Below are 25,186 nucleotides of genomic sequence, written 5' to 3'. Positions count from 1 at the left end.
TTACTAAAAACCGGGACTTGGATAACAGGATTGAGGGCTGAGGGGCCATCAAGTTCAACCCTTTCATTTTATCGATGAGGAAACTGAGGTTCAGAAAGGGTATGTGAGATAGAAAGAGACAAAAGCTGCATTCGAACACACGTCCTCCAGCTCCAACTCTTGGATGCACCTTTTCCACAGTACCATCTTGCCACACCCTGGCTACTTTCTGCTTCGTGGGATACATCGGCACATTTGCCCAGTGCCTAGAACTGCTGTATACAGTTCTTAGAGTTGCAGCAGATGCCCAGGGAATCGAGGCTGGAGGGCCCTGAATTCCCACGCCCAGCGAGCCCGGAGGCTCCTCCTTTGCTCCGTTTCTGTCACCCTCTCCTTGGCCACGCCCGCCACTCCACTCCACGGGGAGAGAGGGTGGGTGGAGGGGCGGGGCAGGGTGGTGCCGGGGCTGCAGTGATTGGCAGATGATCCAGAAGAGGCGGAGATGTGAGGGGAGCGGAGAGGCGGGGGACAGTGGACGGGGCTGCTGCTGGGAGCGGAGCCGGCCACGCGCAGGGCGAGAAGGGCGCTCGGGGTGGACGCTCCCGTGCTGGCCTCGGGAGTCGTGAGTGGGTGAGTGATGCAGATCCCTTTCCTACCCCTGCCCCTTCACTCCGACCAGAGGAGGGAACAGCTCCTCAGCTCCCAGGAAGCCAGGGAGAGAGGAGGTACCTTCTCTTGGGCTAGCGTGCTCTGCCCGGTGAATGGAGACCCTTATTGATCCCCGGACACCACGCCTTTGCCCTTCCCTAGGCAGATGCTGCCCTGCCCGCTTCTCTACTCCACACCCTGTGGTACCCGACACTCATCTCTGCGTCTCACCGCCCCAGAAGGACTCTTTCCCCGTTCGTCTAATCGCCTCCCCTCCTTGACATCCACCCCACCCCCTACCTTCCCCACTGCCCCTTTAAACTAGATGAATCTATTGCCAGAGTGCAGACGATGCCTTTCCTTGGGGGTCGTATGGAGGAAACATCTGCTCGGGGAGACAGGTGTCCCTGTGGTGCCGGGACTGCCTACTACCTGGTTTTCCCTCTTCAGCTGGTACTGGGGAGGGGGGCCCAGGTAGCCCCAGGGAGGGGCAAAAAAAGGACCTGCCTGAACAACACCCCCCCCTCGAGCCCCCCGGGAATCGCACGTGGATTGTCATGTGGTGATTGTACACTTGGCTCACAGGTAACCTACCTGGGCGTCCCGCATTGCTCCACCTTGTTGGTAGGGAAGGGCCAGGTTTTTGAAAAAAAGGCTTCTTCCGTATCTTGAACCTGGAACTGGGAGGTTTACTGGATTTCTGGTCGAATCTTGAATCTTGAACATCCTCTCATCTCCTTTATAGCCAACAGATTGTCAAGATTTTTTTTTTCCTAAAGATGAGCAAACCTATACGTTGGAGAGGTTGGGGTAGAGGGGAAACATCTCCAACTCCACCATCCCTTAGAGATGTAGAAGCCGCCTTGTTTCATTTCTTAGTAAACTATTAACTATGTGCCAGTCGTTAAAAACACACACACACACACACACACACACAGAGAAACACTTGTTTATTGTAACTGTTGCTAATGAATACAGAACTTCCCGTGAGAAGCAAATCTCCCGACTCTCCAGGCCCCTCCCCTGCTGTCACTTTCAGAATACTGTTCTATGGGTTATAGAACTCAGGCTGGAATCAATTGCTTTATGGAAAAGTGGTTGAACATAGATTCCTCGTGGGGTTGGTCTTTCATAAAAGTAACGCCATTAACATATGCTAAATCCACTTTAGTGTTTGTTCTCAGTGGTAGCAGTGACAGTAATGTAATTTACTGGTGTCTTTGGACTAATCAATAAACTCTTGGAGGACGGGACTGCTTTTGTTTTACCTTTGTGGACTGAGTGCCTAGCACAGTGCTTGGTGCATATGAGGTGAGTAATGAAGGTCTGTTGTGTTGAGTTTAATATTATTGACTGATAAGTACACTAGGATGATTTTAAAACCAACAATGGAGAAAATTAAGTTTGGATTTTTAGGGGGGTGAATGTTGAGATTGGATAATTAATGCGATTTTGTTGTGTTAACTCAGGAAAGCAGAAGATAGCGTATACCATTTGGCTTGCATTGGATTGTTGTAGATTTGTGGACATGTAATAGCCAATAACATGAATACTGGTTATTTTCAAGTATAATGTGTCCTGTATACAGTGTCTGTATTGGGGGCAGAGTGGAGAGAAATGAAGACATCCATGACCTGGTCCTTACTCTCAATTTGTTTATGATCTATTATCATGATTCTATGATAAGGTTTACCCTCATGGAAGAGATGGGTTATAATAAAGAACCATTTCTTGCTTTCTTGGTAGGTGAGAAGGAGGGATAGACTTTGAAATTTAAAATAAAAATAAATTTTAAGAAAGAATTCCTTATCCTATAGCATCATCAGGAATACGTTGTTGCAAAAAAAAAAATAAATAGATGGGTCATTGTAATAGGAAGTAATTTGCCATCACTGAAAGAGCTTGACAATCCCCCAATTGTTGACTAGCCTGATTTCCTCCTCTTATTTGATTCTTGACTCAGCTCATTGTCTGTGAGCAGCCCATGGCCATGACAGTGTATTGAGCCAGTGGCTAGGGCCTCTCCAACTCAGCAACCCTATATTTACTTTGTATATGTTTTTCATTTTCATATACATATATATATATACATACATACATACTTATCTATGTATATATACACATTATTTTTCCTCAAAGAATGTAAGGCAGGCAGTGGTTTGTTTTTGTATTTGTATCTTCAGTGTGTCTGGCACATAGTAAACATGTATTAATGTTTGTTGAGAGGGACAGAGACAGAGAGAGACACAGAGACAGAGAGACAGATAATGAGAATGAATGGGAAAAATATTTAAGTGTATCCTGGGGATACAAACAGAAAGAAGAAATAGTGCCTTCTCTCAAGGAACTTATACTCTAATTATAGGAGATGATAGCACATAAAAGAAAGTTATGTTACAGGGAAGATGGCAAGGACCAGATGTTGTATGTATATGCATGTACCTGTACACATACACACAAACAGTTATGGTTTAACTCAACAGACTGGACATCCAGCTTCATGTCATATCTGGATAGTAATCCCTGGAAAAATCACTTCACCTCTGTCTGTCTCAGTTTCCTAATCTGTAAAGTGAGGATAGTAATAGTACCTACCTTCTAGAGTCATTAGGATAAAATGAGATGGTATTTTAAATCCTTTGCAAATCTTAAAGTGCTATACTAACTGCTATTATTATTAATCCATTTTTCAAAACCTTTCTATGGTGTCACCTCTTCCTTTCTTTCCACCTGTGTCTTAAAGTTCTTCCCTTTCCCTCATCCATGAATCTTTCCCTCATTTTTTTGTCCAGTCTATCATTTTACTTTACTTCTTTCTCTTCTGTGTAAAAATATATGCAAAATTCTCCTAACTGTAAAAAGACTCCTTCTCTTAACCTTGCTGTGGTTCATCTCATTTCACCTTTTTACTACCAAACTTGAATAAAGTTGTGTTATTATATATATATACATATACATATACATACATACATATATATACATATACATATATATATATATAAACTTCACTTTTCTTACTACCAACACTTTGTACTCTGGCTCCTGACTCCCCTGTTCTATTACTCTCACCTTCTAGATCACCAAATTCAGTGGGCTCTTCTCAGTGGTTTTCCTTGACTATTCTGAATCGCCAATGGATGTGTCTGCTACCTCCTCCTCTCTGTGAAATGGTTGGTTTTCCTGGCTTTTCATTTCTTTTCTTAACCATCCCTTCTTTCTTCTCTCTCTGTGTCCTTCATTACCTCCTCTTCCTCCTCCTTTCCCAGAATCCTGCCCTTGGCCCATTTTTCTTCTTTCTTTTTACTCTCTACCACCTGTCCCTAAACTTTCTTCTTTGCAAGGCTTATCTTCTGCCATAGATTTAAGTATCGCCTCTTTGGATCACTCCCAAATCTTCGTTTCCTTCACCAGTCTCTCCTGAGTTGCCAAGCCACATTTCCAACAATGACCAGATGTCCCCATATCTCTGCCAGAGCCTCAGACTTGATATATCTCAAACCAAAATCATTTTCCCCCAAAACTTGTTCCTCTTCCTTACTTCCCCATAATCTATTAATGGTGCCAGCCTTCTGCCAGACAGTCACACTTGAAACCTCAGAGTCATCTTTTACTATTTCCCCTCTCATGCTTCCTACTTCTAGTTGATCTACCAAATGGTAGCAATGTTCCTTTATGAAATCCATGTAATACATTCCCAGGGCCTGTACCCTTGATAGTGCACACACTTGTTACCTCTCTCCTGGACTTTTGCAATATTCAGTGATACCATCTGTTACATACTTTGCTACCAGATTTAGTTTTCCTGATGCAACAAATGGATCAGGTCATGCCTATTCTAAAAACTTCCATTTATATGTAAGTACATTCCAGTTTTAAGTATTCTTTCATCCATGTGGTATCATATGGTCCAGACAATAACGCTAAGCTAGGTCAGGGAAAGTGCCATTGCTCCTGTTTTACATATAAAGAAACTGAGGCTCAAGTTGTCATTTCCTCAAGGTCAATCTGGTAGATTTAGCATTCTAAAACTCAAGTTCATCTGACTTGAATCCAGGTTATTTTACCATTTAACAAAATTCAATAAATTTTTATCAACTCTTGCTTTCATTAGAAGGAAAGCAGTAAACTGGGGAAACATTTTGCAATGAGTTTCTCTGATAAAGACATCATTTCTCAAGTGTATAGAGAGCTGAGTTGAATTTATAAGACTACAAGTCATTACCCAATCGATAAATGGTCAAAGAATATGAAAAAGGAGTTTTCAGAAGAAGACATCAAAGCTTTCTGTAATCATGCAAAAATGTTCTAAATCACTATTGATTAGAGAAATACAAATTAAAACAATTTTGAAGTACCATTTTACACCTATCAGATTGGTTAATATGACAGAAAAGGAAAAGGACAAATTCTGGGGGGGGAGATGGAAAAAATGGAGGCACTAGTGCACTGTTGGTAGCATTATGAACTAATCTAAACATCTGGAGAGCAATCTGGAACTAAGCCTAAAGAGTTATAAACTGGGTGTACTGTTTGACCCAGCAATATCTACTACTAGATCTGTATCCCAAAGAGGTTAAAGAAAAAGGAAAAGGACATATATGTCCAAAATAATTTGTAGCAGCTCCTTTTGTGGTGTTAAAAATTGGAAATTGGGGAATTGCTGAACAAGTTGTGGTATATAATTGTGATGGAATACTATTGTGCTATAAGAAATGATGATCAGGATACTCTCAGAAAAAAAAAAAACAAAACAACAACAACCTGGAAATACTTGTATGAACTGATGCAAAATGAAGTGATCAGAACCAGGAGAACATTGTGCACAGTAACAGCAATATTATATGATGATCTACTGTGAATGATTTAGCTGTTTTCAATAATCCAAGACAGTTCCAAAGAAATTATGATAAAAAATGCTATTTACCTCCAGAGAAAATGTTGATAAAGTATGAATGCGGACTAAAGCATACTTTTTTGGGGGGGGTTTCTGTGGTTTGTTTGGGGGTTTTCTTATAACACGACTAGTATGGAAATGCACTTTGCATGACTACATATATATAATCTATATCAAATTGCCTGCCTTTTCAAGCAGGGGGAGGAGAGAGATGGGGGAGAACTTGGAACTCAAAATTTTAAAAAAGGAATGTTAAAAGTGTTTTTACATGTAATTGAGGGGGAAAAACCCCTGCTTTGTATAAAACACTTGTGCTAGGCACTGAGGATACAAAGAAATAGTCTCTGACTTCAAGCAGCCTTCATGCCACTGGGAGAGGGGAGGAGATGGAATGAGTATGAGTGAGAGAATACAAACAGCTGGGAGGGGGGAGCGCATCTGAACATAATTTGGCAGAAGGAAACAGCTGTAGCTTAAAGGAAGATCCATATTCTAAGAGGCAGAGACAAGGAGGGAGAGAGGAGATGGAGCTTGGGAAACAGCTGCTAGCAAACCTGTTTGGCTGAAACTTAGTGTATGATGAGGAGTGATAGGAAATAATTCTGGAAAGGTAGCATGGTGCCCGATTGTGAAGGGTGTGAAATGTGAGATTGAGGAATTTGTTTTGTATATCAGTTGCAACAGGGAGTCAGTGAAGGTTTTTGAGCAGGTGAATGATATGGTCAGCCTCATACTTTAGGGATTAATTTGGCAGCTATTTGGAGGGTAGATTAGAGATGGGAGCAAGGGAAGGAAGAAAGATTCCTCCTCAAAAACTAGAGTCCTGAAGCTTTAGCAAATTCTATAATCTGGATCTAACCAAAGGGTTGTTCACCATTTTTGTGTCATGGTCCTCTGACAGTCTGCTGAAGTCTTTACACTCTTCAAAATAATGGTTTCTTGCCTACATTAATAATTGAAGAAAATGCTAAATTTCAGTTACAGGTTAGTTGAAATGTCTTCATTCAAGTTGTGGATCCCCTGAAATCTTTCTGTGTATTGTAGATCCCAGGTTAAGAAACCCTTCTCTAATCTGACTTTCTAATCATATTTTATCTTAGTCTTATTCATGCACTTTTTTTTTTTACTCTAAGCAAATTTGTTTGCTTGGCTAGATTTGAAGTCAGAGGATGTGGGTTCAGTTCCCAGTTGTAGTACCAGTGTAGTTACTTTGTAGAGCTTGTAACAAGTCTTCTAAGTTTTGTGATCTTGTCTACTAGTCTGTAAAATGGGGAGATGGAAGGTGCTGGTCTACAGTGCTGTCCAAGGTCCCTTTCAGTTCTAAGTCTGTGACCCTATGAATTTGTCCTCTATGTTTTCCTGCTTCTTTGTGGTTTGCTTGTGCTTGTGCTTCTGACTGCATTCTCTGCCGCTCACATCTCTCTCAACGTCTCTGTCTCTCTCTATCTCTCTGTTTGTCTCTCTGTGTCTCTCTATTTCTGTCTCTGACTCTGTCTCTTTCTTAATTGAAATCCTGCTGATTCTTGAAGGTCCAGCTCAAATGACACCTTTTTTTCTCCAGAGACTTCACTGATGCAGTCCTAAGCTCCACATAATAAGAAATAAATGAATAGAGAATTGGCCCAAGAGCCAGGAAGAAGTGGGGTTCATTCCTGCCTTTGACATAATGCTGCTTGTGTGACCCTGAACAAGTCCCTTATCTTCCCAGTTTTCTAGACTACATGTTAAAGAGCAGCTGTTGATCTGAAGTTGGTGGTGGAAGTGGTGTCCAACTCAGGCTTGAGACCTAAACCAGATAACAATATATTTGGAAACAAATAAAAAAGTACAACACAGATAATATTAGTTGGTGCTTTTCTTTTCTTTCTTTTTTTTTAAGTAAGGCAATGGGGGTTAAGTGACTTGCCCAGGGTCACACAACTAGTAAGTGTTAAGTGTCTGAGGCCGGATTTGAACTCAGGTACTCCTGAATCCAAGGCCGGTGCTCTATCCACTGTGCCATCTAGCTGCCCCCTAGTTGGTGCTTTTCTAAGCCAGCAGGGATCCCCTTCTTTTTGAGTCTGACACCACTGTCCTAGACTAGTGAAAGCACAGCTCCAGTCCCTAGCCTTATATAAATGACAGCTAGTGTGTTATCTGTGTTAAATATTCTTATGTCAGATTGAATATCATTTGAATCCTAAGATGAGGGCAGGAGGGCAGTGAGATAGTGTGGAGAATAGAGCACTAGGCTTGGAACCAGAAAGACTCATCTTCATGAAATCAAATCCGGGTTCAGACACGTATTAGCTGGATGACCCTGGGCAAGTCACATCACCCTGTTTGCCTCAGTTTCCTCATCTGTAAAATGAGATGGAGAAGGAAAGGGCAAACTACTCCAGTATCTCTGCTAAGAAAACCCCAAACAGGATCATGAAGAGGTAGACATGAATGAAAAATACCATGGAGGCAGGAAACTACAGTGGAAATAAATTTAAAAACAAACAAAAACACTGGATTTGGTTTCAGAGGACCTGGACTCAAAATTTGACTCTCTGTGACTGTAGATAAGCTTCATTTCTTTGGTCTGCAGTTTCCTTCTCTTTAAGATACAAGGGTAAGACTAGCTCACTAAATGTAATAAATCTATGATTCTAGGTATAGGACCTAGGATAAGGGAGAGATTCATTTTTCCCACACATTCATACCTTTGCGCTGGCTAATATTTGCATCTGTTGATACTGATGGCTCCCTCATCCTATGAGTGACAGATAATCCTCTGGGAGAAGTATTTGGATGACATAATCAGGCTCTAGAAAGATCCTGACAGGCTAGAATGATGGATGGGCTATATCTAACAACATACAAATTTAATAAGCATAAATGTAAAGTTCTACATTAGTTTCCAAAAGAAAAAAAAAACAACTAATTCTAAGTCTAGAATGGGGGAGGGAGGGAGAGAAGTGATGAGCAGTGCATGCAAGTTCCTTAGCTCAGCATTTAACTTGTAGCTATTAACCCAGAGGCAGTGGGGAGAGACTGACTCTTTCAGAGCAGATAAGTGACATGGTCAGATCTTAGGAAAGCCATGCGTTAAAAAAGGACCCTGGGGGTTTAAAAGGACTGAAAGCTCAATGAATCAGAATTCTGATGTGGCAGCAAAAAAAGGAGGGGCGAGGTTGATCTTAGGTTACATTAAGAGAAAAATAATATCCAGAACAAGGGAGGGGATGGAGCCATTGTATTCTTTCCTGCTCAGCCTCACATTGGGAGTGTTTTCTGGACACCATATTTTTAGGATTTATATTGGCAAACTGAAATGCATCTGAAAGAGTGTATCTGGCATGGTCATGGGGCCTCGAGGCAATCTTATTATTGAAGCAGTAATGAAGGAATTGAGGACATTTAGCCTGTAGAAGAAAAGATCATGGATTCTTGGAACTGAAATGAACCTTGGGTGGCATCCCAGGCTGGCAGATGGTTTAGTGGATAGGGTGCCTGACTGAGTCAGGAAGACCAACCCCAAGCCAACCCTAGTTACTTACTAGCTTTTTGAGCCCTGGGAAGGTCACTTCAATTTTCCTCACCTGTTAAATAGAGGTAACAGTAGCCCTTCTTATTTTCCAGGGTATGAGGACAAAATGAAATATTTGTAAAGCATTTTGCAAGCTTTCAAATGCTACATAAAGGCTAGTTTTTACTAAATACAAAATATATACAGAGTAATTTCTGGAGGCGGGTTAGCAGTAACAATGGGAAGATCAGGAGAGGTCTCTCTAAGGAGATGACACTCAAGCTGAGCCTTGAATGAGCCCAGGCTCTGTCCCATCCTAGATCCATTCAATTCGGTTCCATTCTTTGAATAGAACCAGGACAGCCCATTCAAATGTACAGAGGCCAGAAACAGATCATCAATGGGAAACAGCATTTTGTCTGGAACATAGAGTTCATAAGGTAAAGTAATAAGTAAGGTTTAATTAGCTTGGGAATGGGGCAGCTAGGTCGTGCAGTGGATAGAGCACTGGCCCTGGATTCAGGAGGACTTGAGTTCAAATCTAGCCTCAGACATTTAACATTTACTAGCTGTGTGACCCTGGGCAAGTCTCTTAACCCCAATTGCCTCACCAAAAACAAACAAACAAATAAATAAAAATAAAAATAATTAGCTTGGGAAAATGTGCTGGAGCCAGATCATGAAGGGCTTCAATTGCTAAACAGAAGAGTTTGTGAGATGGTAACATTTCTTAAGCATTAGAATGACATGGTTATACCTGTGTCTTAAAATATGGAGGAGAAAGAGACCAGATTCAGGAACACCAAAGGGGAGGCTATTTGAATAGTGCAGGCTAGAGGTGATGAGTACCTGTATGATGGTGGTGGCTGTTTGGGGGAAGAGAAAGGAATGGAGGTGAGATCTGTGTGACTGAAGGAATTCGGGACACTTAGTCTGAGGGAAGAGATTTGCTAAAGATATGAGTCATCTTCAAACACTTGAAAGGATTTCTTGGAAATAGAGATTAAACATATTCAGTGTAGACCCTTATGGAAAATTAGGACCAATAAATAGGGGTTATAGAGAGGGAAATAAGATGTCCCAAGCATCAGAGCTGTGTGAAAAAGAAATGGAGGAGGCTGCCGTGTGAGAATAAGAGGGACCCGTGTCACCCATCCTTAGATGTCCTTAGACTATTTGTCCCTATATTGTAAAGATGATTTGGTCAAACTTTGGACTGAGCAATGTCAAAGATTCCTTCTGACTCTGCATTCCTTATTCTGTTTTCTGTTTATTTATGCTCTTGGCTTCATTTCTCCTACTAGACTGCAAGCACCTTGAGAGCAGGCACTGTTTTTATTGTATTCCCAACCCCTGGCACATTGTTAGTACCTAGTCAATGCTTGTTGAATTGGATTTGGTGACTCAAATGCAATTTCTCCCCACCAAAAACAGTTAATGACCTTAGCATCATCTCATTTAGTCTTTCCCAGGCTCCCACATTCATGGTGATGAGTTAAGTTCTTAGGAGTTGACATTAGGCTCCTGGGGAACTCTAGCTTCTCTGTTCTTGTCTCCTGACATCTCAGTCAGAAGCCCTACAAAGTCCTCACTGCCTCAGAAGTGTCTGAGGCTCAGAAAGTTGACTTGACCGTCTATAGTTACAGAACTGGCAAGTTTCAGAGTTTTGATAACAATAAGGGGCAAGTGATAAGGATGGGAATGAGGGTGGCCCTCGGGAAGGGCAAAGTGCATTTGGATTGGATTTAGTGAGATTTATGAAAGCAGATATTTCCATTTTTGTTGGAGGAGTTTGTAATTCTCTCTGTTCTCCTTTTAAGTGTTAATACCCTATCTTAATCATGGCATGGCTATTGACTTCATCAATAAATAATAGGCATGTTTCCTCTCCACTCTACTGCATTTATTATAGAAGTAGAGAAAATCCTTTGGCTTCTCTCCCAACTTTTTTCTGAAAGAATGCCTCATAGAATCAAAGCACTACAGTGTTTTAAAGCAAGAGGGAATGTTAAGGATTGTATAGTCCAACCATTCATTTTACAGATAGGGAAACGGGCTTGGAGAGGGGACTTGCAATAAGAAGATGTGAGACTAGAATTCAGGACTCCCAGCTTCCAGTGGTAATGCTCAGGTGCTTCCTAGCTTGGCATTAGAGATTCCTACCTGTCACTTTGTTGCTTTGGCTAAGTTAGACTGTGGGTAGCACATGTCTGTGGTGCAGCCCTAGAGCATCCACCCTAGTGATGATATTGCAGGTTACTGTCTCCTCCTACTTCTGCCTAAGGGCCTAGACCTAAAACACCTTGTTGGTTCTCCCCTCTTTTTCCCCAGTCACCCCCAGAGGCTGATCTAGTGTGATCCAGGTTAAGGAAGTGGTTGCTCCCTTAGCCCCAGTTCAATTCAATTCAAGAATTCAGTAAACATTTGTTAAAGGCAGGACATTCTGCCAGGTGTGTAGATAAAAATATAAAAAAAACCCAACAAAGATAGGATCCCCTGTCCTCAAGGAGCATGCATTCTTGAAGAATCATAGGATCACAGAAATGCATTATGGAAACATAGATTCCAGAACTAGAAGGGGCCTTAGATATTATCTAGTCCTACATCATTTTATAAAAAAGGAAACCGAGGCCAATGTTATGCATGCAGGGAGTTAGCAACAGAACCAGAATGCAAGCCCAGGTCCTTTTATTTCAATTTCATCTCCATTTCCAAGACATTTCATAAATATGCATATATTAGGCTATACAATGTTAGAAAGAGAAGACTGAGAGATCAAGGAGGGAGGGACTCCTCCCTCACCAAGGAAGTCTTCATGGAGTAGTGTGTGGCACCAGCACTAGGTTTTGAAGGAAGAGAAGGATTTTAACAGCCACACATGTGGGTGGAGTCCAGGGAAGGGATGACATCTACAAATGCAAAGAGGCAAGATGGGAAAGAGCAAGACCCAGAACAGTGACTAGTCTTGTTTGTCAGAAGCACAGTACATGAATCAGGGAGGAATGGGAGATATGTTGGGGGTGGGGAGGCATTTCACTTCCCCTTTTTCAACACAAGGAATGCAATTTTAGAATGTCTCCATTTAACTGTAAATGAGAAGTCACATGGAACCCCTATTGTTTGCTTTCTTTTGCCTCAGTTCTTGATCACAGACAACCAAAAGACAAAGAGACCAACAGAGTCTACTCTGTCAGACCCCCCCAGACTCAGAGTTTTGGACACATTCCCTGAAACAAGCATGTACACACATGCATACACACAACCCAGCCCCCCAAGCCTGTGACTGTATCTACTTATGAATCCAGCAGGACTCCATTTCCTAGAAACAGGATCATAGAATTATCTAGAATTGGAAAGAAACTCTGAGACTAACTATTTCAACTGCTTAATTTTATAGATGATATAAGAGACCCATTATGGTAAAAAGAGTCGTTCAAAGGTCATTTAGGTAGTAAGGAGAAAAAGTAGAATTTGAACCTGGGTCTTCTCACTTCTAAATCCATTCTTCTTTACATTGTGCTATGCTATTAAAGCCCACTTGCCCCTTGGAAACTTCTATTCTCAGTGGACCAAATGAAGCTTTTCCTTGCCTTAGCTTACAATAATAGATGAAATAAAACCTTTTACTGCTTTATACCCTAAGTTGTAAATAATGTTTTTTCTTTCCAAAACAGAAATATGGATGTAAAGGTAGAGTTGGACCAGATTTTTTGGGGGGAGGGGGACAGATTGAAAGCTAAATTAAAGAGTTTGAATTAGTGCTTAAATTAGGGTGGCAGAAACAAGAGATATTGGAGAAATAGACTCCATAGAACTTTGTGATTAAATGCACATGGGTAGTGAGGGTGGGGGAAAGAGTCAGAGACAATTGAAGACTAAACACTAAGGAGATAGGAAGATTGGGAGACAGCTCTTTGGCGAAAAGTGAGAAATTCAGTTCTAGACATTTTGAATTTCAAAGCTGGTGACCTTGGGCAGGTCATGCTGCGCCAATGGGCTTTAGATCCCTCATCTATGAAATGAGGGGTTTAGATTGGATGACTCTCAAGGTATCTTCTTGCTCTATATCTATCGTCCTATGAATTAATGAATGAAAATGAATGAATGAATAAGGATTTATGAAGTTCTTACTGTGTACCAGGCACTGTCCACTGGAGATATCAATACAAGCAAGGAAAACAGTCCCCTGCCCCCAAGAAGCATACATTCTAATAGGGAAAGATAACACATATGCTGAGTAGTGACTAGAAAGCAATGCTTTGGAGAGGGGGGTGATAGAGAAGGATAATTCAAATAATTGGGCAGCTGATTGAGGGGCAGTGAGGGTTAAGTAACTTGCCCAGGGTCACACAGCTAGGAAATGTCAAGTGTCTGAGGCCAGATTTAAACTCAGGTCCACCTGAATCCAGGGCCAGTGCTTTATCCACTGCACCATGTAGCTGCCCTTGATTGAGAGAAACCTTGACAAGAATAGTTGTGTTGATTGGATTAACCATTCTCTGACCCAGTATAGAGGGAAGGGGGCAGCAGTACCCACTTGCCAGCATGGCGTGGTGAGCAGAGTGATCTTCCTGTAGGAATGATTGTGCCTAACTAGCAATCTCTTTTTTTTCTTTTCTTTTTTCTTTTTTTTTTTTTTTGCAGGGCAATGAGGGTTAAGTGACTTGCCCAGGGTCATACAGCTAGTAAGTGTCAAGTGTCCAAGGCCTGATTTGAACTCAAAAATGATCTTCCTAATGTGACTAGTCAAGATAAAGTGAAATGCTCAATAATCAGTGCATGCAATCTTATTATTAAGGGAATGCATTAGCCAGCCTTCTTACCTTCAAGGATTTTAGAGTTCACTAGAAGAGATTGTTCCCACAATCAATTATGATACTAGAGAATATGTGATTTCCAGGGAATGGCTCTCAAAGACTTTGTTTATGGTGGATAGATGTCTGTACTGTCTTTGTTCTTCACCTCACTTGGATGGATGGGAGACCTGTCCATAGAGAAACAGGAAGACTGCCCAATCTATCATGTTACATAGTGGGAAGGACAGTTGAAATAGTAAGGGAAGGTAGGAACAGAGGGAGGGAACAATCATTTATTAAACACCTACTGTGTTCCAGACACTTTGCTAAGTACTTTACAACTATTTCATTTGATCCTCATCAAAACCTTGGGAGGTAGATGCTATTATGATCCCCATTTTGCAATTGAAGAAACCGAGGCATTCAGAGGTTCAGTGACCTGTTTTAAGGTCATACAGATCATAAGTGTCTGAGGTAGGGTTTGAACTCTATTTACTGCACTATCTGCCTGCCTGATAAGTTCTTTGAGGACATGGAATGTTTATCTCTACCTTTACTCATCAGTTGGTAGGTAATAAATGCTTATCCAGTTGGTCTCTCTCTCCCTCAAGTCTTTCCCCATTCAATCATCCTCTACTCAGCTGTCCAATTAATCTTCTTGAAATGTAGATCCCACGTGTCACCTCTGAGTCAGTAAAGTTCAGGGGCTCCCTATCACTTTTAGAATCAAATATAAAGTCCTCTGTTTGGCATTCAAAACCCTTCAAAACGGGTCCAACCTTTTCCGCCTTCTTATTCTTCCCCAAACTCCCCCCACCACACGTGACACTGGCCTCCTTGCTGTTCCTCTAGCAAAACCCTCCATCTCTCACCTCCAGACTTTTGTCCTGGCTGACTTCCATGCCTGTAATGCTCTCCTTCATCTCTGCCTCCTGACTTCCCTGGCTTCCTTCAAGTCCCAGATAAAATCCCACCCCTGGTCCAGTTAATGCTAGTACTTTCCCCATTTGGATCATTTTTAATTTATCCCACATATATGTTATAAATAGATGTTTTCTTGTGGTCTTTCCCAGTAGACTGAGCTCCTCAAAAGCAAAGACTGGTCCTTAATACTAGAGTCAGGAATATCTGAATTCATATCTGGCCTCAGATAGTAGCTGTGTGATCCTGGGCAAGTCATTTCACCCTGTTTGCCCCAGTTTCCTCATGTGTAAAATGGGTTGTAGAATAAAATGGCAAACCACTCCAGCATCTTTGCCAAGAAAATTCCAAATTAGGTCACAAAGAGTGGATGTGACTGAACAACAACAACAAAATAAATACTTACTGACTGACGATTATGAACTGAATTGAATTCATCAGTAGATAAAGGTGGTGCTTTCCAAACCACTATGCAGATAGCTCATCCCCTTAGAGGGATGGGAGAGGGGAGTACCAGGAATCTGGCTGTTAAATTCAGGGAAGGAGGAGGAGGAGGAGGAGGAGGAGGAGAGAGCCTAAGATTCAGAAGGAAATGCTAATGAAACCAGCCGAAACTCTACCTATTTTTTGCTTTGTTCAGTTTTATTCTCATGTCCTGTTTTGCCTGAGCCTTTCTTTAGCCTAGCAATAGTTCCTCTGCAGCTATTGTGTCTGGAGTAATTGATCTGAGCAAGCTGACCTATATCTCCTCCCTTTCAAAACCTGACTCCCAGAAATAGCTTGTCTGCTCCTGCTCCTGCTGTCTCTCCACCCTCTCATCTCTTATAATCAAGATTTTTGACTCTAGCACTCAAAGCTACTCTCAAAAGCCACCACAAATCTCTAAACTGCTAAATCTGATGGACTTTTCTGTTTTCAGTCTCTGTTTGCCTAGATTTGATAGTGCTGACCATCTTCTTTTCTCTGGGATGCTCTCTCATTTGTTCCTCAAAACACTTCTGTGAGGGAGGTTTTTGTTGTTTGTCCTTCATTCCAGAAGAGGATCATGACATCAGGGTGATGCCATGACTTGGCTGAATTGGATTTAAGTGAGGGAGGGGTATGCAAGGTCACCAACCTCATTCTCTTCTCCAGTGCCATCTGGGTCTAGTGGCAAGATATTCATCAAGATAACTAGACATGGCCCTATTAGTGGGGTATTTTTTAAGGCAATTGGGGTTAAGTGACTTCCCCAGGGTCTCAGAGCTAGTAAGTGTCTGAGGTGAGATAGGTACCAAAGGATGAATGAAGATGGATAGATGGACAGATTGATAGATGGATGAATAGATAAATGAATGGATAAAATGTTTATCAAGTACTTACTGTGTATTGAAGGAAGCAGCTAAGTGGCTCAGTGGATACAGTGCTAGGCCTGGAGTCAAGAGGACCTGAATTCAAATTCAGCCTCACACACTAACTAGCTTTGTAACCCTGGGTAAGTTATTTAACCTTTGCTTTGATGCATTGGAGAAGGAAATGCAAATGACACCACTATCTTTGCCAAGAAAATGCCATGTACCACACAGTCCACAGGGTCACAAGGAGTTGGATGGCACTGAATGACTAAACAACAACACTACTTATGTATTGAACACTGTGCTAAGTTCTGGTGATACAAATAAAAGCAATCAATATAATCTCTACCTTCATCAAGCTCACCATCCAATGAGGGACAACAACAATTCGATTCAATTCAATAAATACTTAATAAGCAGCTACTATGTTCCAGGCACTAAGGTAAGTGGCAGGTATACAAATGAGAAAAGGAAAGACAGTCCCTGCCCTCCCAGAGCTTACAATCTAATAGGGAAAGACCACACACAAAAGGAAGCTGGAGTGGGGTGGGGAGGTGGACATGGCAGGGGGGGATCTGGTCTGTGGAGAATCTTGTTCCAAGGAGGTCAAACCAAGCAGAGCTGCAGATGCAAAGTGGAGAGGTACAACACATAAAAGGTGATTAAAGTTACCCATCACCATTTTACAGATGACGAAACTAAGAAGCAAAGTTTAGTGACTTGCCTAGTCTCATAGCAAGAATTTGAACACACATCTCCCTGATTCCCAATCCATCTTCGCATCTATGACAAGCTGACATTCTATAAAATCATTTTTTTAGATATGACTCCTAAAATTGTTTGAAATGTTTAGTTCTAATATTTCTCCTGGGCACCTAGTGGCCTACTGACCTGCTCCCTCTGCACGGCCCCCAAATCTCAAACCCAATATGGCTATAATAGAATGCATTATTACAACTCCTCCCCACCCCCAGCCTACAAATGTTCCTTTCCTCCAATCTTCTCTTCCCTGAAAATACTAGCACGGCCTCGCTCATCTTTAAATCTTCCCTCTCCTCCACCCTCCATTCTTAAAATCAACAAATCACAGACTTGAAAATATGACTTTGCGTTCCTAAGCCCGGGTCAGATTTGAACAGGCAATTATTTGTAGCATGGGATGGAAATTCCACTGGGAAGTCACTGCATACACAAAGAAATGGAAGTGGAAAGACTTTGGCAAACAGAAGAAACGTGGAATTAGGATTTCACCTTTGAATTTTCATAATGTGCCTGCATTTTCTTGTTAAATGTTAATTACTACATTCTAGTATTGCCATTGAAATTGTTTTTAAAATGGCTCCCATATATACCGAGAGGCTAAATATCACACAGGTCACAAAATAGAACATTAACATCATAGATTTAGAATGCAAAAGGAACTTAAAGGCCATCCAGTACAACTCTTTTGTGTCATTTGAAAATATATAGGGGTGCCTTTCTCTGTTCTAGGTTTCAGGGAATTTAGTTGGAATTTTTAATATATTGCTACTTGTGAGAAAATAATAGATTTGGGGGCTCCCAGAGGGCCCTCCCCCCATTCTAGGGCCTAACTCCAGACTTTTTTAAGGCCAACCCAGAGTCAGTAAAGTTAGACCTAAGACTACCACACCTCCTTGAAAGCCTTTCCCCTCAGAGGGTCTGTCCTCTGGACTCTGGCCTCAGTATGTACTGCTCATGGACCACCCTCAAGTCCAGTAAACCAATAGATTTGAACGATGCTAGCCAATTAGCTTGAAGCAGTGTGTAAGGGCTGCATCTCCTCAGGACTGCAGGGAGCTTACGTTCCCACCCTCCCCCTTGGGCTGGGACTGGGAAGGAGCAGTCACAGGGCCCCTGCTCTCTCTCCTGAACTTTCAGAGCCACGTGCTCTCTCTTTACTAATATTTAATATGCTTTAATGAATGCTTAATGCCCCAAACTGGTGCTATAACCTCTAATTTCTAAGTAACAATATATTAGAAACCCCAGCTAAATTCCCTAAAACTTGGGACACAGATAGGCACCCCCAACTAATTTCAAATGACACACTACTTATAAATTAGAGACTATAGCACGTCTTTGACATTAAGCATTTATTAAAGCATATTAAATGTTAGTAAAGACAGAGAGCACATTGATTAGAATTAGAATCCCTACATACCTAGATAGAAAAGAGGGAGAGAGGGGCCGAGTGGCTGTCCGCCCCAGAATCCCAGGCAGAAAGAGAGAGACAGAGACAGAGACAGAGACAGAGAGACAGAGACAGACACACCCTTCTCCTCAAGGATTTTATCCTCTCTCAAGCAGAGGCAGGTCACTGCACCTTGACCCAAGCTTCTCTCCTCCCTCCCCCAAGATGGAAAGTGTGAGAAATGGGTAGTGGTCTCCTCTCAATGTGGATATAACAGTCGATCATACTCCCCTGACCTGTTTGTAGGACAAAGGTCTCAGATCCCCTCCTCCCCCTCAGGTTAGCAAGGTCACATGGTTCAAGGAGCCCTGGTCTCAATTAGGTCCTCTCCAGAGTTGTGTCCATATAAGGAAGTATAAGGTCCACTCCTGAGTTATGCCCATACAAGGAAGAGGGGTAGGAATACTGCGTTCTGATTAGCTAGTTTTGGAGCGTAGATTGTAACCCCGACCAGTGATGAAAAAGGGGAAGGTCCATTCGTGTTAGGGACTAGGGTATAAAACAGGGCCTGCGAGCCCCCTTTTGGGGCACCCACTAGCTGCACACTAGGGTGCCTCCTTCTCATGTGGAGAAAATAAAGCCTTTGTCACCTCACTGCTGAGTTCCTGAGAATTATTGAGAAGAGGATGAATTTTTCCCTCACAGAAAGCAATCTGATATAGGTTATACATCTACAATCACATTAAACATATTTCTGCATTAGTCCCAAGCTTAAGTTAATAAGGGGAAAAGACAAGATTTGAACCCAGGATGTCTGACTCCAAAGACACAGTTAAAGCTCTTTCGTGCCTGGACACTGAGAAGTTAAGTGCTCAGGGGTTGCTCGGTGCTTATCACAGTTTGACACATAAGAGGTGTTTAATAAATGTTTATTGATTGATTGAGCACAGGTTTTCCAGAATCTTGAGGCTGCCTAAACACTCCACCAGGCTACCTCTTATTAGGTGCCATTATATCCCAATTGTCAAGAGAAAGAGTTCAAAGATTGTGTACCCTGGGGCAGGGCAGCTGCTTTCACATGATGAAATTTGCCTTGGCACATTTGTGTTCAGCTGTTGTAAGAGTTCAGGGCTTATCACATGATGTGATTGGACAGGTGGGCAGTTGGGGAGAGTCTCATGATCGAGGCTCTTTTGTAGCCACATAAAGGCCATTCTGTCATCAGGGCTGCCCTCCCTGCCGCTCTACAAAGCAGCATTTTTGACAAGAGGGCCATCTACAAGTGCTCGTGCCATCCGAGGTGGACATTCCAAAGCAAATTTTGAAATAGTCAGTGTCTTACTTCCAGAATGAGTGTCTGAACATGCTAGAGGTTGTCATAACAAGTGTTGAAGAAGAAAAAAAATAAGGACCATATTCTCTGTGTTGGTCACAGGTCTATCATAAACAGTGCATTCATTTTTAGAGTCAAGTATTCTTCTTGGAGAGAAAGGGTTGAACTAGCAGAGTCCATGCATGCCCTTGGATATGTCTGTAACACAAGATGTTTTGAACTTACTTTAATGAGAATATTGAACCAGGAAAGTGTTATAATGTGATAAAACACATCACTCCTAGTAATGGAACAATAGTCACTTAATCTTTCCTGAACACCCCAGGAGAAAAACTCTTCATCCTTTGACCACTCCCAAGGTAATCAAAGGGACTTCCTTCCTCCCTCTAATGAATAATTCCTTCTGAACTTCATTGAGGATACTGCCATCAGTGGTTCCTGTCATCCTTTCAGAGGATGGGGAGAACCAGGGTCACAACCTATAGTGGAGGAATTGCTCCTTAAATTTGCCTATCCTTCTGTATTTTCTGGGCCTGGGTTTTGACCTTGACCTTTTCCACACATTCCTAAAATTCAATTCAATAAATATTTATTGAAAGAGGTTTTGACCTTAGAGGAAGTATTTTTATCAGAGGGGAAGACATTATTCTCTAAGAAATTTGATGAAGTACTGATAAAATTTCCTCCCTTCAGGTAAGTCAGAAAAGAATTTTTAAGAGGAGAAATTACTGGGGGAAGCTAGGTGGTACAGTGAATAAGGCACCATCCCTGGATTCAAGAGGACCTAATCTTACCGTATTCATTCTTTTTTAAAATAATATTTAAAATTGCTTTTTTTTCCAATTACATGTAAAAGAAAGCTTTCTTTCTTTCTCTTTCTTTCTTTCTTTCTTTCTTTCTTTCTTTCTTTCTTTCTTTCTTTCTTTCTTTCTTTCTTTCTTTCTTTCTTTCTTTCTTTCTTTCTTTCTTTCTTTCTTTCTTTCTTTCTTTCTTTCTTTCTTTCTTTCTTTCTTTCTTTCTTTCCTTCCTTTCTTTCTTTCTTGATAAAATAATGGAATTTGGCAGATGCCCAGGGGCCTCACCTGATTGATTTGGTATTGTTTGAATTGGGTGAGAATGAGAAACCAACTAAGTACCTACTTGGCTGCACCTGGCCTGCCCTGAGTGACTGTTAATTTACTACTGATGTCACTAGGAAACAACTCTCAGCCATCCAGCTTGAAGGACCGCCCCTTTGGGGGAGGGAGAAAAAAAGGTAAAAAGGGGAACACTGGGTGCTGAGGAGCTCTCTTTCCTTCTGGTGAGCAGAGGGGCGTACTGGAGAGGGACTGCACAGCTGACTCCCATTGAAACTATAGAACCCAGATGGTGAGTGGAATTGAGGCCAGCTCTTTGAGCTAACTGAGCAGGAAGCAAGTTTGGGGTTTGAGTCAGTCTGTGATAAAGTCAGGGAGCTTATTCATTTTCTATTCCCTTATTCCCTTATTCCCTTGTCCCTGGCTTAATTAACTTTACCTTTGTTGTAAATTTTACTCCCATGAATAAAACATGTTTTGTTTGTGGAAAAGAGGCTGTTAATCTCCTTTCTTATTGGCCTGGGAGAAATAACTAAAAAGGAAGTTTGGAAGGGAGGAAACTTTGGACCTAGAAGTCTCTCATTATTTTCTGAACCCCAATATTACAGCAAGCCACCCAACTAACTCCCTATAATAAATTTGGCCCCTATTCTTCCTTCCTTGCTTCCTAGCTTCCTTCCTTCCTTAAGGGAAATGAGGGTTAAGTGACTTGCCCAGGGTCACACAACCAGTGTCAAGTGTCTGAGGCAGGATTTGAACTCAGGTCCTCCTGAATCCAGGGCCAGTACTTTATCCACTACAACACCTAGCTGCCCCAAAAGAGAGTTTTCTACATTGATTTTTGTAAGATTTTGAATACCAAATTTTTCTCCCTCCCCCCCTCCAGAAGGACATCACAGTCATGTTAAACATATTTCCACATTAGTCATGTTGTGAGAGAAGGTATTTATTCTTTTAAAAAATACATTCAAAGGAAGTCAAAAGAAGTTTTTACTGTACTTCCACATAAGGAAGGGTTATGTCAGCAAGCTCTTGTTGGGCATTCACTATGTGCCAGGTCCTATGGCCTGGTGTGACTGAGACATGAAGGTGAATTAAAAAACAGTCCCTTTTCTAAAGGACAATCTGTACAGGAAGTAAGATGCACACACAAAAACCACCTTACAAGGAAAACTTTGAATGAGTAGGAAAGGCTAAAAAGCAATACTGAGCATGTTTTAATGAAGAAGAAGCCTATTCAGATAGAAAATAGTGGGTGAGATTGCTGGACTCTGGAGTCAGGAAGCTCTGAGTTCAAATCCTTCCTCTAGGTCACACTAATTGCTCTTGTATCCTGCTAAGTTTAGAATCAGGCTAGAAATCTATCCATTCAGCTTATTCTGCACTCTGGGGATCCTTCATCCTTTCCTTTCCCCCAGGACTGTCTGTCCATGCAGAACTCCTCTGAAACATGTAGCCAATAGGGACAAAGCTAAATGAGGAAGAAATAGATAGGTGAGACTACATCCTGTAGCTCAGCTTTCTGATCCAGCTGATGAGTGGCAGGATTGGGATTTGAACCGAGCCTTTTCCTTCTCCAAGCTCAGCACCCTCTCTATTGGCATGCCGCCTTTCTGTTAACAGGCCTTTCTGCAAGGGGATGGCTGCTGTTTCAGCTGCTTTTGAGATCTCCTTTGGAGAAAGACTAGAGCAAACAGCCCTTTGGCAGAGGCAGGGAGAGATTTACTGAACAGTAGTTTGAATTGAAGCCAACTTCTTGTTTCAGTGGCATTGACCTGTCTCACCTCTCTAGAGGCTCATTCTTTTCTCTCTTGTTCTACTCCCTGCCCTTCCTTTGAGTTGGCAGGTTACTAATTGTATGAAAACTCCTGCCTCGAGCCAAATACTGGTTTCAGTTTCCCCCCCTTTCCCGGCCAGTCATTTGGAAAGTGTAGAAAAGGGTGAAATCCCATTGGAATGAACTCTTCAGTAATGATTGCATTGCAGCCAGGTTGGAATGATTCGTTATAACATCTGTTGGGCTGATCAAATGTGTTGGGTAGAAAGTTGGCGAATTTGCAGAAGCTAAAAGACATTTCTTCTAAGAGTGGAGACGAGGATGAGCTATTCATACAGTAGCTGTCATGGAAACACTATTTGGAAGGCATTTATGTAACTCAGGCATACTTAATTTCTTTCTTTCTTTCTTTCTTTTTTTTTTAGTGAGGCAATTGGGGTTAAGTGACTTGCCCAGGGTCACACAGCTAGTAAGTGTTAAGTGTCTGAGGCCGGATTTGAACTCAGGTACTCCTGAATCCAGGGCCGGTGCTCTATCCACTGCCCCACCTAGCTGCCCCACTTAATTTCTTTTTAACTTAAAAAAGTGGGGAAAGAATAAAAATCTAGAACCTGGGTTGGAAAGGGAACTTTGAGACCATCATTTCTCCAGGGCAAATAATAGGCTCTGAGAAGTGCCTTGCCAAAGGTTTTAATTTTGTGTAGTGGGAAGAAGACTTATTGTAGAAAACTTGGGTTTACATTCCTGATCTATTTCTTTTCTCTCTTCTCTTCTCTTCTCTTCTCTTCTCTTCTCTTCTCTTCTCTTCTCTTCTCTTCTCTTCTCTTCTCTTCTCTTCTCTTCTCTTCTCTTCTCTTCTCTTCTCTTCTCTTCTCTTCTCTTCTCTTCTCTCTCTCTCTCTCTCTCTCTCTCTCTCTCTCTCTCTCTCTCTCAGCATTTGGGGTTAAGGGATTTGTCCAAGGTCACACAGCTAGTCAGTCTCTGAGGCTGGATTCAAACTCAGGGGCTCCAGGGCTGGTGCTCTGCCCACTTCACCACCTAGCTCCTACCTAGCTGCATGCTCTCTCCCTACCCCTTTCTAATGATGTATGTCCTCAATTTCTGGACCTCATTTTCATCATATACACAGTGAGGATTATAATGTCATAACATTTAACCCAGGCCTGTTGTGAGACTCCAGTGAGATGACATCTGTAAAGCAGTTTGTAAGCTTTAAACTGCTCCATTGGTGTCAGTGGCTGTTGTACTCATTGTCTTTGTTCTCATTGTTGTCATTGTCACAGTTCTTGTTTTCCTTGTCTTTTGTAAGGAAGTTGGTCCTTTCCAACTCTAAAATGCCATGTTGCCTTGTGGCCTTCCAGGATCTCACCCTGATGCCCCATCAGGATGTCTCCTGGCCAGGCACTTCCCTTCTCTCTCTCCTCGTTCCCTTAAAATGCCTCTTTCTTGTATCTTACATCATTTCCCTCGGGGCCTGTTGCTTTCTAATATGACCACTGATTATCTGAAAAATTATCTTTTCTAATGATTGATATGAAGTGATATATATTCTCTACTCTCCACAGTATTTGCTGTTTAAGAGAAGGTATTTGGAGATGCCCTTATTTATAGAAATCCATCCTTAATGATGAACCCGTGGGGAACCGATTTTTCTTTGACTCATAAGCCTTTTACACCTTTTGCACCTGAATTTTTCACACCTGAATTTTAAAATTTATTTTGTTTTTAATTTATGGAATAAAATAATTTTAAAAAGATGATTGCACATGAAACTGCAAATCTCGTATGTGTAACTTGCTGTTCTTTTTAAATATATAATCAAAATATCTTGTAAATTTCTTTTTTCCTCTTTTATTCCTTCCCTTCTTTCCTACCTTAGAGATGGCTACCATCAGACACAAATATGAGTATATGTATACATACATACCCATACCTATATCTATACATGTACAAGCATTCTAAACATACTTTTATTTATCACTTCTTTCTCTGGATGCAGAGTCTTCCTTCCTTTGTAGATAAGGTACCCAAAACACCTCCCTTCTCTGATATGAAGGATCAGATACAGATGGGTTAAAAGTAACTGATGTTTCTTTCTGTAACCTCCCCCACCTTAGCACTTTTACATGCATTTACATGCATGATCATTTCTCATTTGGCTGTAAACCTTAGGACTTTCTCATTATGTTAATGGGAACTCCATTATCCTGCAAGATCACATTAGCCTCAGTACTCTTTCCCCTCTGAGGCCCATCTGATTGGAAAACTCCTCCCCCAACCTCCACTTAAGAAGGGTTTCTAGGCCAGTGAGTCTTCATTTCTTTGCATTCTTTTGAATTTCTCTATTATTGTTGTTTGTGTGTGGCTCTGTGTGTGTGTGTGTGTTTGTGTGTGTGTGTGGCGGGGAAAGGTACCTTACTCCCTCCCCCTTTTTAGCTTCCTTTTGAATTAGATTAGATTGTAAGCTCCTTGAAAGCAGGGACTTGCTTTTTCCATCTTTGTATCCCCAAAACTTAGTACAGTGTCTAGCACATAGTAGGTGCTTAGTCATATTTATTGACTGACAATCTTGGTTGATCCTCTAAAGGAGATACTCTCATACTATAGGGATGCTATAGATCTACTCTATAGGGAAAAATTAGATCTACTCACAGCCATAGAGCTTGTAAGTGTTAGAGGTACGATTCAAATTCAGGCTTCTCACTGTTTGTTGTCCTGAATTTACCCAGAATGAAGGGCATGGATGGAAGAGGGGCCAGGGAGAGCCAGCTGGGCAGTACTCA

General features: G+C 41.7%; 1 protein-coding gene across 4 annotated transcripts in view; it reads left to right on the top strand.

Annotated features, from left to right (window-relative positions):
• The first annotated feature begins 497 nt into the window (after nt 1-497).
• The window catches only part of RASSF4 (Ras association domain family member 4), an 86,931-nt gene continuing 62,242 nt past the window's right edge, over nt 498-25,186 (top strand). For 3 of the 4 annotated variants that reach the window (XM_043989176.1, XM_043989173.1, XM_043989174.1), the window contains exon 1: nt 505-609. The gene's annotated coding sequence lies outside the window, so the exon portion shown is untranslated. Of the gene's footprint in view, nt 610-25,186 lie in introns of all 4 variants that reach the window. The other variant, XM_043989175.1, reaches the window with a different exon arrangement.

Source organism: Dromiciops gliroides, chromosome 2 (genome assembly GCF_019393635.1).
Source record: "Dromiciops gliroides isolate mDroGli1 chromosome 2, mDroGli1.pri, whole genome shotgun sequence".
NCBI lineage: Eukaryota > Metazoa > Chordata > Mammalia > Microbiotheria > Microbiotheriidae > Dromiciops > Dromiciops gliroides.
The sequence above is the reverse complement of the archived record's forward strand: the minus strand, read 5'-3'. Positions and strand labels throughout refer to the sequence as shown.